This window comes from Rhinopithecus bieti, unplaced genomic scaffold (genome assembly GCF_001698545.2).
Source record: "Rhinopithecus bieti isolate Rb0 unplaced genomic scaffold, ASM169854v2 scaffold_1017, whole genome shotgun sequence".
NCBI lineage: Eukaryota > Metazoa > Chordata > Mammalia > Primates > Cercopithecidae > Rhinopithecus > Rhinopithecus bieti.
In genome coordinates this window covers 2,715,036-2,732,026 of record NW_016803657.1, presented here as the reverse complement: position 1 = coordinate 2,732,026, position 16,991 = coordinate 2,715,036, and the positions used below count along the sequence as shown (strand labels likewise).

Genomic DNA, 16,991 nt, shown 5'->3' with positions numbered 1-16,991 from the left:
GCTGTGCCGGCTCCAGCTTGGCCAGCCTTCCTGTTCTTCCCACCTGGCCCCCTGCACCCTGGGCCTTGATGGCCTGGCACCTTCTCCCCTACCTTACCCCCAAAGGCAGTACAAGCAGAGGGGGACGAGGTGCAGGGCCCAAGCCAAGCAGCTCTCAGCCCACCCTCTCTCACTGAGGGCTTCCCACGTGAGTGGCACTTGGTATACAAATCGCCGTGACCCTCTGCAGTGAGGTTATGGAGTCAGAGGGATGAGGTCATGCTGCTGGTACCCAGCTGCTTAATGATGTGACCGCCATCTGAGCCTGGGTGCCTTGGCCGAGAACCTGTACTTTTCAAATGGTCATTTCTAAGAATTTGTGTGCAGTAAAATACTCCTTTTGGCATTCACCACAGAGACATCTAGTCTCGAAAGCACCGTGTTTGCAGGCAGCGCACAAACCGTTCTGTTCCAGACTCCTCGGCCCGTCCCTGGGTGGTCAGCCCCTCCCTCCCCACAACGTGGCCGCCGCAGCTGCACTCTGCTCCCGTGATCAGACTCCCCAGGCCATCACGCGGGTGGCACCTGTGCATGTGGAGCCTCTGAGCCTGGCTGTCCCTGTGCCTCCTGCACTCGATTGTGCATCATGTCGCACATGCCGAGAGGCCCACTGAGCCCGGGGGCTGTGCCGTGATCTGCGTTCGGCCGCCGTGAGAGCCACTGAGCATGGTGAGCTGTGCCGCGGTCTGCATCCAGCCGCCGTAGGAGCGATGTTTGAGTTCCTTCCAGATTGTGTCTATTATAAAAGCTGCTTTAAATGTTCACATACAGGGTTTCGTGTGAGCGTAATTTTATTTTGAGTGGATCGCTAAGATTGGGCATTGCTGGTTCTTACAGTGAGTGCACATTTAGCTTTATACGAAGCCTCCAAAGTGGCCACTCCGTTTTGTGTTCCCGCTGGAACCTGTCCTTCTAACCCCAGCAAAAGCGAAGGGTCCTTCTGAGTCCCGGAATTCCCTAGTAGGAGGGGCCGGCCCTTCACAGTTCATTTTGGTGGCCGGTTTCGGGCCAAGAGCCAGGGGTTTGTGGGACTCGTTCCTGACCCACGCAGAGGGGCTGCCAAGGTCAAGCTTGGGGCCTGGGGGAACTCCCCAAAGCCGAGACCTTGAGAATTGTGTGTTCTTGATGGCAGCATTGGCTGTTGCTGCTTAAACAGCCCTTCAGAGAGGTTCTAGAAAGCATGGCCCCACTTCTCCAACGCTGCTTCCCCAGGGCTGGGAGGCCGGGGACTCCAGTGGTGAGGGCTGGTATCTCCTGTAGGGCCCTGTGCCTCCTGGAGGGCATCCGGGAGTCACCCCTGCCCCTGGGACCTCCCAGCCCCTGCCAGGGGCTGCCCACCACGGAGCCCCTCAGAGGAGCCACTGCCCCTGCCACTTCCTGTCACACGTCTACACTGGGCAGGGCGGGGAGTTGTGCAGATTCACTCAGCACACTGGTTTATTGAATGTTTTCCAGGCCTCTTCCTGGGTTTTATTATCATTTTTAATGGATAAGTAGTTATAGGCTGTAGTGGTAGCTCACGAAACCGTCTCCCCAGGGTGGACAGTTGAGTGGCTTCTGAACTGCTTTTCCAGGCCTGAGCTTGTTTTTCAAACCATCCCAGGATGGTTCACAACTCACTGTTTCTGTGCAAAAACAGCATAAGCTTTTGAGGTCACAGTTCTCTCGTGTGATTCGGGGTGTCCCCATAGGGAGGTGGACAGCAGATGAGCAGCTGGGCGTTGCCTGCCTGGGGACCCAGGATGGCCGTGAAGGTCTGTGGCTGCCCCTCCCCGGCCTCAGGTCTGTCCCTGTGGCCCGCGGGTCTCAGCTTCGAGTGGCTTGGGAGGTTTGTTTGCGGCTGTTGGCTTCCTGCTCCTTCCGTAGCCACTTTCGTGCCCTGTTTGTCCTTGTCTTGGCCCTCCCTCTCCACAGGCCTCCTCGCCTCCTCTGCCGGCCATTCCCAGCAATCTCGACAGAGCCCTGACCCGCTGGGGTGGGGGGTGGAGCTGACTGTTAGGGGGAAGGCTGAGCTGGGGCTTGAGGGGCACCTGGCCAGCCAGAGCCAGACGGGTGAGCCGCAGGCCCTACCCCACTCCATGTGCCCCTCACAGAGCTCCCAGCCTCTGTCTGGAGCAGGCACTGTCCCGGGATCCCAGTGGGCAGGTGGGCACATGGCCTGGCTGTGAGTTCTGCATGGTCATAAGGCGGCGAAGCCCAGGTTTTCACTGGGCCAGCCTGTGATCCTGCAGACTAGCCAACCCCCCGGGAGCGCATTTGGGCCCCGTCATGAGCATCTTGGTGGGAATTTGAGGAGATGAGATCAACCTGTCGTGGGGGGCGTTAGGCCTCGCCTGTGGTCACGGGAGTGTGGGGTGCAGGAGCATCGCGCAGAACTCCCACCCGAGCGCAGCGCCTGCCTTGTGCAGAGCCTGGCTGAGGCCCCTGCTTGCTGTGGAAGGTTTAACCCCAAGTCCCATGGGGCCCCCTTCCCAGGCCTTTGTCCTCTGAAGCCGCTCACACCACACTCACTGCACATAAGCCGCGTCTGCTCTGAAGCCGTTCACACCACACTCACTGCAGGTGAGCCACGTCTGGCTTGCCCGTGTGATCTAGGAAAATTCAAACTAGCCCTGGTACGAGGCAGCCAACGTAGTACTGCAGAGGGAAAAGGTAGTGTGCGCCTGTGCACGGGGCACCTGAGGGCTTGCACATCCAGCAAGCAGCCCTGCCAGAGCTGGGTGCGGTGGCTCACGCCTGTAATCCCAGCACTGCGGGAGGCTGAGGTGGGCTGATCACGAGGTCAGGAGATTGAGACCATCTTGGCTAACACAGTGAAACCCCGTCTCTACTAAAAATACAAAAAAAATTAGCCGGGCCTAGTGGCGGGCGCCTGTAGTCCCAGCTACTCGGGAGGCTGAGGCAGGAGAATGGCGTGAACCCAAGAGGCACAGCTTGCAGTGAGCCGAGAACGTGCCACTTCACTCCAGCCTGGGTGACAGAGTGAGACCCCCTCTCAAAAAATAAAAATAAATAAAAATAGGACCTGAAAGCCCCCAAGAAGACCAGGGAGAAGCACTCAGGCCTGTGTAAGCCCAAGAGTGCCTTCCTCGGAGCCTCTCATACAGTCCCGAGCCAAGGACCAGCGTTGGCATCTGGCCCAGACTGGGAGTCTCAGCCCTCTGCCCCCAAAAACAGGGTACCCAGAACAGCAAGAGCTCCAGACGGGACATCAGGTAACCTGAGTCTTGGCTGCAGTGCAGGGGCCGGCCCCTCGCTGACCAGCCTGCAAGCCTATGCCGGGAGTGTCACCCGGGGGTTGGGTGTGGGCTGTGCAGGAAGTGTGGCTAGAAGGCAGGTCCTCTCCCCAGCCGGGCGAGGCATGCGCGTCCCCATGCTGTCCTCCCCTGGCTTTGCTGAGAAGGCTGCGGCACTGGGCTGGGAAGAGTCCTGGCTGAGGCCACTGGTCCCTGAAGGGAGAGAGCCCTGCCAAGTGGAGGAAAAGATCTTGGACATTAATTCAGAGCCAGCTTCCTTCCTCTGCAGCTTTTCCCAGGGCCAGCCCTGTTGGAAACTGAAAGTGTAGACCTTTCTTACATCCCACCCCTGTGCTCATGCCCTGTGCATGACACTTGTCTGTGTCAAGGGAACCCTCTCAGGCCTCTTTACACGGTGCCCAGCTCGCCTGCAGTCTCCAAAAACCAGCACGGCACATCCATGGGAAGCCACTGGTGCCACAGGGGACTCTTCCCCAGAGCCTGTGCCTGGGAGGGAGGTGCTCCCCAGCCTCCTGCTGAGCACCGTGCAGGCTCAGAAAAGGGTGCTCCTTGCAGCCTCCCTGGCAGTGTTCCTCCCTGGCCTGCTCCTCCTTGGTGGTGCTCCTCCCTGCCGTGTACCACGCTGCAGTGCTCCTCTTACCCTTCTAGCAGGTCTGACACTTACTCTGGCCGATTTTGCAGCCCTGGCTCTGCCATGTTGGTCTCCCCCAGTTGCTTGTCACCTAGACCCCCGTGGTTTTTGACAAGGCCCCGGGCATGAATGGGTCTCCCCGAGCTCCACTGTGGATCATCTCGTCCTCTGGTCCTTGGGCCTGGCCTGGCTTGGTGGACTCAGCCACTGGAGCTAGGAGTGGGGCACCCTGGGGAGTGGCAGCCCCTGGCTTTGGTGACTCAGACTTTGCTGTTCCTACCTCAGATCAGGAGGTTGTTTTTTTTTTTTTTTTTAATAAATGTGACCCGATTTGTTGTGTGGCCTCAGCTTCCAGAGCCCTAAAACGGTTGTTTCTTTTCCTTTTTTTTTTTAAGACAGTCTTTCCCTGTCGCCCAGGCTGGAGTGCAATGGTGCGACCTCACTGCAAACTCTGCCTCCCTGGTTCAAGCGATTCTCCTGCCTCAGCTTCCCGAGTAGCTGGGATTACAGGATAGTGCCACCACGCCCGGCTAATTTCTGTATTTTTAGTAGAGACGGGGTTTCACCATGTTGGTGAGGCTGGTCTTGAACTCTTACCTTGTGATCTGCCCACCTCGGCCTTCCTAAATGCTGGGATTACATGCGTGAGCCACCGCACCCGTCCTAAAATGGTTGTTTCTAACCATCCGTCCAGCTTGTCGTTGCTCAGATGGCCTAGGAGCCACACCCCTCCTGTGTTTGGTTCTCTGGGGAATTCAGCGAGGCCAGAGGACGGGGTGTGTTGGACGGAGGTGGCGGCAAGGCTGCTCCTGGGATGCTGCAGGGCCCCTGCACAGACCTTTCGGTCCTTGGCCATTCTGCGCCCTCCCAAGGCCCACACACCTGCAGTCACAAGGAGGAGCCCCCTAGCTCACGCGTCCTCCTGCTCACCACACGGGGTGGCCACCAGGCTGGAGGGACATCTGCCCTGTGCTCAGCCCTGCCCTGGCCTCTGCCCACCTTGCTCCCTGCTCTCTGATCTGCAAGAGGAGGAAGGCCAGAGCTGATGACACGTGGGCAGGTCCCTTGAGCGGCTGCTTAGCAGGCTGTGTGGCATCCCAGGCACGGGCCTCACCTCCCCAGCTGCTGTGCTGTTTCTTAGTCTCCTCGGTGACTCTCCTGGCCTTGGGCGCCTCTCCTGGCCTTGGATGCCTGGGTGACCTCAGAGCATGGGGCCCGGGCCATCGGACACAGACGCCTTGGGGATTTGCAGGTTCTTGCCCAACAGCGTTTCTGAGGAAGGTGGTTTTGGGGTATCACCAAGTCTCCCAGCGCTGCTTCCTTGCCCCCCGCCCCCCTGCTGACTGTCACAGTGGCTGTGGTCACTGAGCACCTCTGATTTGCCGAGGGCCGTGTGCTGCCATCCACGCCGCCTGGTTGTAGTTGATGCAGCCCTGTCCCCTGGGTTCCGTTGTTGTGATTGTCCTTTTGTAGATGAGGAGATTGCAGTTTAGAAAGCACCTGTTGGAGAGGCTTGGCCGGTCCCTGGAGGGGAGGGAGGAACGTGCTCCTCGGTGGTGAGACACCCGCTTCCAGGTCCTGTGCTGTGGGACACGGAAAAGGGTGCGGGGTCGGGGGGCGTCACGGCTGTGGGGTCAGGGTCAGGGGACGTCACGGCAGCGGGGTGCGGGGTCGTGGGTCACGGCAGTGGGGTGCGGAGTTGGGGGGTGTCACTGCAGCGGGGTGCCTGGGTCGGGGGCCGTCACGGCAGTGGGGTGCGGGGTTGGGGGGTGTCACGGCAGCAGGGTGCAGGGTTGGGGTGTCACGGNGTGCGGGGTTGGGGGGTGTCACGGCAGCAGGGTGCAGGGTTGGGGGTGTCACGGCAGTGGGGTGCGGGGTTGGGGGTGTCACTGCAGCGGGGTGCCGGGGTCGGGGGCTGTCACGGCAGTGGCGCCCTTGAACAGGCGACTTTCAAGGACTTTCTTCACTTTCTCCACGGAGCTTCTGTTTTCATGAGAACCAAATACCGGCCGGGAAAGGAAACCACAGTGAAAAAAGTGGCTCAAGGAGTTGTGAGAAAGTAGGAAAGCTCTACGATGTTGAGGAGCAGCAGGTCGGTGCCACCGTGGTGGATTCCAGCGGGATTACGGGGTGGGAAGCAGAGCCTGAGAGCGGTGGGAGCTCAGCTGGGGTGCTGGAGGAGCCGCCTGCGTGGGGGAGCAGCTGCCGGCCACGGGTCTCCGAAACGGGAGTGGAAGGCGGTCAGGAGGGAGGGCAGTGTTGCTTGAAAGCTCTCTGCCCTTCCTTTCCGCTGGCCTTTGGTCATTGTATTTATTTTGAAATTCACACCAAAGGAGGGTGTAAGGTGTTTCTGTGTGCAAAGCTGCAGAGTGGGTAAGAGGCCAGAGGAGCGCCTTCCTGTGCTGCCAGTCCTGGTTTTCAGGACCTGGTGTTGGTTGGTGGGCCTGGGACATTTTCAGATCCTTGTAGAGACAGCAGAATGACAGTAAGGGAACACTGTAACAACTTTATGCCAACACTGGCCACATTGCTTTAAGATACAGATTACCATGCTGACCCGAGAAGAACTTGAAGACTCCTTCAGTCCTGTAACAGTTAAAGAAAGTGACTCCAGGCCGGGCGCGGTGGCTCACTTGAGGCCAGGTGTTCAAGACCAGCCCAGCCAACATGGTGAATGCCATCTCTACTAAAAATACAAAAAATAGCCAGGCGTGGCAGCACACGCCTGTAATTCCAGCTACTTGGGAGGCTGAGGCAGGAGAATCACCTGAACCTGGAGGGGGGAGGTTGCAGTGAGCTGAGATCGCACCACTGCACTCCAGCCTGGGCACGATGGGGTGAGACTCCATCTCAAAAAAAAAGAAAAGAAAAGAAAAGAAATTGACTCCATAATTAAAGCCCTTCTACAAGGAGGGCTGCAAGCCTGGCTGGCGGCACTGGTGTCACCCCTCAGACGTTTAGGGAAGCAGTAATCTCAGCCCACAGACTGTTGTGGAAAGCTCTGTGTCTCAGATGCGATGATCATATCTAATTATGAAATGTATTTAATCATATGCCTAAACGCACAAGCAGAATGCACAGCCCTTCCTTGACTGCACCCCATTTGACTCTGGAAATCCGAGGAGTAGTCGTGGTCCCATGAGTGTGCAGGGCCTGGTGGGGCCGACCTGTGTCTGAACCACTGCGCATGTACAAGGGCATTCATGAGCTTCGCTGCAGTCATATGTGCTTTGGACCTTTTCTGTGCCCTCCGCTGCACGTGGGCTGCAGATAGGGGGTGGCGAGAGAAGGGCGGCAGAGGCACCGTGTGTGGTCAGTGTGTGCTGACTGTGGGCAGCCGGGATGCTTACCGCTCCGGGATCAAGGGGAGGTGGAGGCGCTCTATGCGCATGGCAGGGTCTGGGTGTAGTCCGGGAATCAAGGCCATCTTGGATCCCCGCTTAGGGCCAGAGTCTAAGGTGTCTCTGGATGCCTTGCCCAGGGCTCTTCCGTCCTGAGCGCTGGGCCCCTGCCCACTCCTCCTCTGTGTGGCTGGGTGACTGTTGGGTGCCGCTTGCCCAGAACTGCTTGGCTCTGTCCTGCAGCCTCCCCACGTGTGCTGACCAGACGCAGAGCCTGTGCTGCGGCCGTGCGGCCTGGGAGGTCCAGTCTTGGGTGCCGAAGCCCTCCTTCTAAGGTGTCCTAGGCTGGCTCTGCTCAGGTGGGCGAGTCCGATGCAGGCAAGGCTGCCTACTGTACGTGGTGTCACCCGCAGGCACGCCACGCCAGCTTGTCCCATGCAGGTGACACCGAATGTGGTCACTTGGCTGAGGTGGGCGTGCATCATAGGACTTCCCTGGCACTGTGTCCTGTGGGGACGGCGCCCTCCCACCCAGTGCCTTTAGCGTCTCCTGAATCTGTTCCCGCCCGGGGCTGTGGAAACAGCGGCTTCCGTGAAGACTCACAGCAGCGCTTCTCCTCCCTCTCCCCTTTCCTCCCTCCCGCCTGCTTTTCGGAGTGTCGCTGTGGACTCATCAGTTTTTGTGGGTGTTTTTTTTTTTTTAGACGGAGTCTCACGCTGTCACCCAGGCTGGAGTGCAGTGGCCAGATCTCAGCTCACTGCAAGCTCCGCCTCCCGGGTTTACGCCATTCTCCTGCCTCAGCCTCCCGAGTAGCTGGGACTACAGGCGCCCGCCACCTCGACCGGCTAGTTTTTTGTATTTTTTAGTAGAGACGGGGTTTCACCGTGTTAGCCAGGATGGTCTCGATCTCCTGACCTCGTGATCCGCCTGTCTCGGCCTCCCAAAGTGCTGGGATTACAGGCTTGAGCCACCGCGCCCGGCCGTGGGTGTTAATTTAATGTATTGTGTGGCCAGTGGGCACCCCCCTGCTGCCACCACCAGTGCCCAGGCCCACCTCACATCGGCTTTTCTCCAAGGAGCTCTGGTCCTCTCCACGCACATGTGACTGCCAATGCTACTGCCACAGAGCCCGGGGCCGCAGCGGCTTCCTGTTTCACTGCTCCTCAGGGCCTCGTTTGTTAAAGTTTCTTTCAAAAAGAATTTTTAAGCCTATGTTATTGTACAGCTGTTTCTCACTTGCTTTTCTTGCCATCGCACCTGATCTGCTACTGATGTGTGGGAGGGTCATTAAAAGATTGACTTCAGTTTGATACCAGAAATGTTAGTGTGGCTTTGCCCCGAACGGCCACTTGCGGGGCCTCTGTGGGTGGAATCCAGTCTTATGGCCGCCCCATGGCTCCTGCTACCCTGGAGGCTGCTCAGTGAGTCTGGCTCTGGTGGTGCTGAATGTACGTGTGTGTGTCCGTGTGTGCACATGTGTGTGCACAGGTGCATGTGCAGGGAACTGCACCTGGGGACTGAGCTCTCCCCTGTGCTGGTGTGAGATACAAACTCACATGTCCAAACCCAAAGAATGGACTTAGAGACCCAGAAAATAGTGGAAGTGAGACTTTTAATGACAGTGTTGCAAGATTGGGTGTCTGATGGGCAGGCACACCCAGCACGGCCACAACAAGCCATTTCTCTCCTAGTGCGCAGGCCCCTCCCCCGGTTCCTCACAGGCTGAGTCCTCTGAGGTCACAGTTTTCCTGGATGTCACCTGTTGGTTGCTGGGCAGGGGCTGTCGGTGTTTTTTAGGGCTTTCCTGCTGCATTTAGTTGCAGCCCACAATGCATTGCAATTCTAGTCAGCTCACGGTCTTTTCAGGTATTTACTTACGACCTAAGTAGCTGGGCAGGCTGATAAGAACAGAGAAAACAAGCTGTGTTGCAGACTAGTAAAACTTTCATTATAGACTAACATTTTTTGGTTCAGGTGAAGGCAACTAAGGGTTGGGGGGAAGACTGGGAAGGGGGAGGCCAACAAGTAGGCATTGGCAACCAAGGCAGGGGCCTGGTACCTGCTGTTTCTTCTGTAACTTGCTGACCCAAGCCGGTTCAAGGCATTGTGTCTTGGAAGTGGACCACTATATACATTATTTCCTTCACCGAGGACTGATTTTGCAAAGCCAAGTTTGCGTGACCGTGGAGGGCCAGTGTCCACACTGGGCAGTGTCCAACTCGGCGCTGTTTCTTTTCTTTCTTTTTTTTTTGAGACGGAGTCTCGCTCTGTCACCCAGGCTGGAGTGCAGTGGTGCGATCTCAGCTCACTGCAAGCTCCACCTCCTGGGTTCATGCCATTCTCCTGCCTCAGCCTCCACTCGGCGCTCTTTCTCAGACTGATGTCCCAGGGACAGTCACAGACCCCCCCGGGGCTGTCCTGCTCCCTGCTGGGTGGCGGTGGCCAGAGGGATGTGCATGAGGACTCTAGGTCTGAGGGGTGGTTTATCCAAGGTCATGGTCAGAGTCAGGACTGACACCTGGGTTCTGGCCTCCACGCCAGGGCTGCAGCATGAGTACCGCGAGGGAAAACTGGGGACATGTGACACACTGCGGCGCTGAGGGGCTCTGTCCTGAGGAGCCTGTGGAGCCCTGAGGACAAAGCATCCGTGTCTCCAGGCTTTGCCCTCTGTTAAGGCGGGCACTCCAGGGACCCTTGAGCTCCATAGAGAAGCAGACTCCACTGGGACAGAAGCCAGGACCTTTGTTTTTGGGGCCCTGGCATGTGCTGCAGCATCCACGCCTGGCAGGGCTCCGTGTTTGTGATTGAGCATGGCGGTGATTCTGCCAGAGGCAGGAAGCCTCCCTGGTGTGCACTCCAGCCTGTGTGAAGACTGTGCCCCAAACCCTCACCTCTGGGGTGCACTCCAGCTTCTGCCAACGGACTGCCCCAAACCCTCACCTCTGGGGTCCATTCCAGCCTCTGCCAGCAGACTGTGCCCCAAACCCTCACCTCTGGGGTGCATTCCAGCCTCCATCAACAGATTGTGCCCCAAACTCTCACCTCTGGGGTGTACTCCCGCCTCCGCCAACACACCGTGCCACAAACCCTCACCTCCGGGGCATGTGGGGTCTTCCTCCTGCCGGGCTGGAGGCTCAGGCTTAGGGATGGGCATCAGCCTCCCCAGCAGCCCCCTGGCCAACAGGGACGCAGTACCAAAGGTCTGGGGACTGGTGGTCTGGGAGCCTTCAGGCATCCCATGGACAGAAAGGCAGGAGGGCAGGTAGGTAGAGGGCAGGTAGAACCCCTCGTCCCCACTTCCCTCCTCCAGCTTTGTCCACGTTGAGGTCTGGTCCTGGACTTCCCAAGGTACTGGAAGGAATGGCCTGGGATGGCGGGACAGTTTGTAGGGGAGGGAAGGGCTGTTGAGCAGGGCCCCCTGCCAGGAAACAGGCAGTGCCCTCCACTCCCCTGTCCCTCAGCATGGCCCGGAGATGGCGTCTGTGGGCCAAGATGGGCCCGGATTAGTCTGGCCCCAAATCTGCTAGGCTGCGTCCAGGCGGTGTGGGGGTACCGTAGGAGCCCCGCCAGATGCGCAGACACCTGCGGCCGCACCATTGCTGCGTGTGTGATCACAGACATTTTCCCTATGCTGTCCCTTTCTGTGGGCCTGGGGAAATTGTGGGGCAGGGTTGGGCTTTCTGGGCCGGGACCCCACAGCGCCGTGGGGCTTGTTCAGGAAGGGAACCGGTGCATTCTCCTTGTCCTCCAGCCGCTGGCTGCCGGCGAAAGCGGTGGCGGGAACTCACCGAATCGTGTCCGCCTCATCCCACCTGTTGAGAGGCATCCGTGCTGGCCGCGCTGGCCGCGCAGGGCTCCCTCTGGTCCCCGCGCTCTGGCTCCTCGGCGGGGCCCCTGCTCTCCTGGTGGGGCCCTGAAAGTGCCGGCGCCCCGACGGCCACTGGAGGGAGCTCCAGAACCGAGCCTGCACTTGAGGCGGAAGCCGCGTCTGGCCCTGGAGCTGCGTTTGGATCGCGGCGTGTTGAAAGCACCCGCACCTGAAATCCTTACTGCATGTCCTGAAAAGAGCCTCTGCCTGGGTGTTTTAAATATCCCTGTCCCTTTCCCCATGAGATGCTGAGCCATGATCCGCACTGGGGAAGCGCACAGATCTCCTGTGTCCACCCTGGAGTGTTGACAGGTGCAGCTGAGCTGTGCTGCCAGGGCCCCGGCAAGGGAGACCGCCTCTGTCACTCCGAAAGTCCCCTTGCCTCTCCCCGGTCCACACCCTCCCAGACCCGGCCCTTGTCGCCACTGTGTCGCTGCTGAGGTGGGTTCCCTGCTCCAGAGCCACTGAGGAGGCTCCAGTAGTTTGCACGTGGTCCCGTCTAGCTGTGTCCACGCAGCTCCATGCTTCTGAGGTTCACCCTGTTGCCACATCTGTCCCCGGTCGGTCCATTTCGCTGACGAGCAGCATTCCTTCCATGCACAGCCTACGTCTGTTTCTCTGTCCACCTGCTGATGGGCAGTTGGATCGTTTCCAGTGTTGGGCTCTTATGAGCAAAGCTGCTGTAAACATTTGTATACAGGTGCTTGTGTGGACTTCTGTTCCCATTTTCTTGGGTAAATGTCTGGAATTGGGACAGCGGGGACAGATATTAACTGTGTTTAATTTTGGAAGTGGCTGCCAAGTGGGGTACGTTTTACCCTCCTCCCACCACCTCAGTTGCACACTTAGTGTATGCCAGTTGGCTGGAGCTGGGCAGAAAGCCAGCCCGTCCAACCCTGGGTCTGGAGAGTGGCCCCAAGGGGTGCCGTGGTCCCTAGAACGGGATGGGTCTGTGGTTCCTCCTGCCCAGGGCCTTGTGGTTTCTCAGACTGGTGATGGGAAGAACCTTCATGCCCCAAGGGGCTCTGCAGAAAGCATCCTGTGATGAACAGGGTTGGACAACCGGGGATGCTGTCTTCTCTTTAGAAGCCTTAAGTGTGTGTGGCACAGCTCGAATGCCCTGTAGAAAAGAATCAGATGCTGCTCGCTTGCCCTCCCAGGGCCTTCCGTGAGCCCTGAGTGTGGGGTGGGCTAGGGCTTCTGGAGCCCTGGAGCCTGGCAGCAGAGGCTGCTCACTGCTGTGGGACCCTCTGGGCTTCAGTCTCCCTCGTGTCCATGGGGCGTTCCCCAGGGTCCCTGTTGGCCCCACACCCAACAGTCTGGGGCCAGGCAACTACGCTGAGGGAGGAGTCCCTGCACCACGCTAGTTTGGGTGGGCGCAGGGCTGGCTCTGGAGACTCAGCCTTTGCCTGCCAGTGCCTTTCAGGGTGACACTTGAGCTTTGAGCTTCGGTTCTCCTGTGTGAGGTCAGCTCAGGATTCCCTCCCTCTCGGGAGTCAGGGTGTTGTGTTTAGGCGCTGCGGGAAGCTCAGGGTCTGGGTCTGGAACCTGTCCCTGCTCCCCACTGCTGTTCCTTCCACCCTCCCTCTCCATGTCTCCTGCTGGGGCAGCCTCCCTGCGCAGCATCCCCTCGGAGTCCCTAGAGCGAGGTAAGCCTTGTCTCCCTCCAGAGCCACCATCGGCTTCCAGAGTGAAGCCGTTGTGCGTTTTTCTGGGGCCTGTTCCATGGCTGCTGAGGGCCTGGTCTCCCCATCTTCAAGTCACAGCCCATCAGGGCTGGGAAGGCACTCAGGGCACGTGCATCCCTTCAGCAGCATCTGGTGTGTGTGCGTGCCTGCTTGCATATGTATGCGTATGTGTGTGTGTTTGCTTGCATACGTATACATGTGTGTGCGTGCTTGCATAAGTATGCATGTGTGTGTGCTTGCATATGTGTGCATGTGTGTGTGCGTGCTTGCATGTGTGTGCGTGTGTGTGCACTTGCATGTGTGTTTGCATATGTATGCATATGTGTGTGCATGCTTGCATATGTATGCATATGTGTGTGCTTGCATATGTATGCATGTGCGTGCTTGCATACGTATGCATGTGTGTGTGCATGCTTGCATGCATATGCATGTGTGTGCATGTTTGCATATGTGTGCATATGTGTGTGCTTGCATATGTGTGTGCATGCTTGCATATGTGTGTGTTTGCATATGTGTGTGCTTGCATATGTGTGCATATGTGTGTGCTTGCATGTGTGCATGTTTGCATATGTGTGCATATGTGTATGTGTGTGCATGCTTGCATGTGTGTTTGCATGTGTGTGCTTGCGTTGTGTGCATATGTGTGTGCTTGTGTATATATGCATATGTGTGTGCTTGCATATGTATGCATATGTGTGCTTGCATATGCATATGTGTGTGCATGCTTGCATATGTATGCGTGTGTACATGTTTGCATGTTTGTGCATATGTGTATGTGCTTGCATATTCATGTATGTGTGTGTGTGTGTGCTTGTTGCATACATATGCACATGTGTGCAGCAGGTGCTAGGGCACGGGGGGTCCCTGCCATGGAGCCTGGCATGCCTGCCACCTCAGCTCACAAAAGCCTCTTCAGCATCCAGCCATGAGGGGGTCCCCCTGAGAATCCTACCCTAGCTCACGTGGATTGAGCCCCTCCAGGTGCCCGGTCTCTGCTCAGCCCTTTCCAGGAGTTATCCACGTGATTTTCATGGCGGGGGTTGGGGTGGGGGGAGGTGGGGAGCAAGCAGGAGCTGCTGGGAGCCTGAGGCCGCCCAGTGTGTGCAGAGCCAGGCCCTGGCAGTGGGCAGAGGGAGCCTGAGGCCACTTGGTGCATGCAGAGCCAGGCCCTGGTGGGAGGGGTGAGCAGAGGGACAGCAGCATCTCCAGTCCATCTCCAGGTCAGGCCACGAATGTAGCTATGCCTGAACACGAGGCTGGAGTGGGCATGGTGTTCAGGGCTGGTACCTGCTGCTGCTTCCAGAAACAAAAGGTGACACCTTGTCCGCACGGGGTTCCCACGGCCCTTCCTTGCTGCCACAGAGCCCTCGGAGGACTCGGGCGGCCCTGGCACTGTGTCGGGTCTCCCACCCTGCAGCCGACACATGTGAAGCCTCTTCGGTCACGGTGTTCCCAGGGAGGAGACAGACACGTGTGTGTGTGTGTGCGCGTGCGCTTGCATATGTGTGCACACCTGCACTCGTGTGTGTATGTGTGTGCGCGTGCTGCCTGAGGCACACACATCTGTCTAAGGTTGGAGATGTTGAAGTGACTCCCTCCCCTCAGAGGCTGCCAGTTTTGAGTGTGGCTAGTACCCCCCTGCCCCCTCCTCTCCAGAGGGAAGAGCAGGCTGTTTTCTGAGGCATCTTCCATCTTCCAGGCGGGGACTTGCGGAGCTGTGACTTCTCTGTGGTGTGGTAGAGTTCGCCCTTCTGTGGAAGGGGAACGGCACAGGTACAGGGGTACAGTTAGGTTAAGGAGCCATGGCAAGGGCCCACGTTCAGATCAAACCAGGAAGGACCTTACATCACTTAGAAACGTGGGCAGAATCCCTAAAGAGACGCTTCGTTGAGAGAGGCCAAGACCTCGTTAAGACGGGAAATGCCTTAATCCTCCCCTGGCTTGGCATAAACTACCAGAGACACATTGCACCAAGGGCAGGTGAGGACGTGAAGCCACGGGGTGGCGGGCGGGAGAAGCAACTTGGTGAGTGTGCACAGCTGAGGTTGTGTCTGCTTGAGGAGTGCCCCACGCAGGGGCCTGTGGTGGGTGCTGGGAGACACAGCAAAACAGCACCGTGCCGTGCACGACTGCCTGAAGTTGGAGACAGTCCTCATGTTTGTCAGCAGCAGAGTGGACAAATGAATTGTGGTGCCCGGAACCCACAGGACATGGGACACGGGAAAATGACGCACACACCCCAGGAGCAGCACAGGAAGCCCGTTTCTCAGGAGCACGCGATCAGTCACAGAGTGAGGAAGAGAGCCAAGGCAGTGAGCAGAGGAAAAGCCAGGGGCTTGCTTACATTGCCAGACCGGCCGCCAGTCCCTGCCCAGTCCTTGTCCCAGCTTCAGGATGCCTCCCATCTGCATCCAAAGCTTTGCTGTTTGGGGAGAGCATTGTGTGGAAGCCCCAGATGTGGCTGGGCTCAGCTGGCAGCATCAGAGCTGTGTTCATCTTGTGGTCCCTCAGCAAGTCAAGGTGGCTGAACAGGATGGGGCTTGGGTCTGTGAGCGATGCCAGCAGACACAGGATGGAGGAGCCCAGAGAGAATGGAGGGGGCAGGTCAGGTTCGCTCACATGCTCAGGCTCGGGAAAGCCAGGCAGGCCCAGAGCAATTCTTTAAGGGTTAGGGTTCAGATTAGGGTGTTTAGGGTTACGGTGGTTAGGAGGTTAGGGTGAGGTTTAGGATGGTTAGAGTTGGGGGTTGGGGTAGAGGTAGGGATAGGGTTAGTATTAAGTATTATGACATACAATTCGAGGGGAAATAACCAATTTTATGGTACTTTCTGTTAGGATTACTATCCCTGCTTTCCCTCTGTTGCATGCTGTGTATGAAAGAAGACGTGTGTAGATTTCCCTATCTCTCTGCCACAACTCACAATAGATCCAGCTTCTTATAATAAGTCTTACACCTTTAATGAAGTGAATCCACAACTAAACTCCCTTTCTGGTATCTTATTTAAGGAAACAGGGCAAGGCTTTTTTGTGGATAAACAAAAATAAGATGAATGATTTTTGAACTATACTAGTCAAATCTATAGTATAGATTTTTGAACTATAGTAGTTTGCGAGAGGTGTCTCTCAAACTGGGGGAGAATTGAGGAGTTGGGCAGACAGATGCCTGGAAGAATTAGGAAGCTGGGGAGACGGCTGCCTGGAAGAATTGGGGAGTTGGGCAGACGACAACCTTGACTTTTACAAGTAGCTCCTTTTTCTCCCCCGAGTGACTCAAGTTCTCCTGTTCTGTGTGTGATGAGGTGAAGACTTTGGGAATCGCTCAGGGGCGGCAGGAGGCTCAGGAGGTGCCGAATCTTCCCAGGTGAAGGCAACACAGAATATAGATGAGCAGGTGTCTCAGGAAAAGTCAGTGACGCAGCTTCTGGGAAGCAGCCATAGAGACTGGCGGGGGCCTGGGAATGAGGACGGAGGCCTCAGTGCATAGTGGATGGTCTTGGGCCGCAGAGGCCGGCAGGGGCCTGGGGATGAGGAGGGGACTTGCTGGGCAGGGGGTTGGGGGAGGCCATGGGGCACAGTGAAGGGTCTTAGGTAGCAGGCGAGGGTCTGCGCTGGAGGCACATGCCTGCCCTGCGTGGGGCCCACCAGAAACAGCTGACCAGGCAGCAGGGTGTCCCTGGGGCCCTCCACAGGGCCACCCAGCAGGGTGGGGTGAGGGGTATTGAATGCAGGCCAGTCCTACCAGCAGACCCACAGAAATGAGCCAGTTTGCATCCAAAGCCACTGAGAAATTGAAATAGTGATTTGAGGCCCCTCCTGCCTTTGGAGAGGACAGTTGGATGGGGTAATTCCCAGACAGAGGTAGCCCAGTGCTGCCCTCACCTGTGTGTGGGGTCTGCCCCTTTCCCAGGAGCTCAGCCTGGAGCCAAGGGGGCTGGAAAGTATCGGCCAGCAAGAGGGTCTCCTGGTTCAAGCATGGATACCCCACCCTGCAGAGCTGGGCTGCAGGGGGAGGAGGGTTGGGGTGACGGCACCAGCCGCCGGGCAGGTTCTGTGGGGTTGTGTGATCATTTCCTCATCAGATGCCAGGGTTTCTACACAGGCATGGAGATGGGAAGCCCAGGACCATCAGAGACGTGGCCCTTCAACCAGCTCTGGTTCCAGAGGGAG

The 16,991-nt window shown here is 57.7% G+C and overlaps 1 protein-coding gene across 1 annotated transcript in view; it reads left to right on the top strand.

Moving 5' to 3' along the window:
* CHLSN (cholesin) overlaps positions 1–16,991 on the top strand; it is a 125,482-nt gene that overhangs the window by 53,440 nt on the left and 55,051 nt on the right. The window lies entirely within an intron of this gene.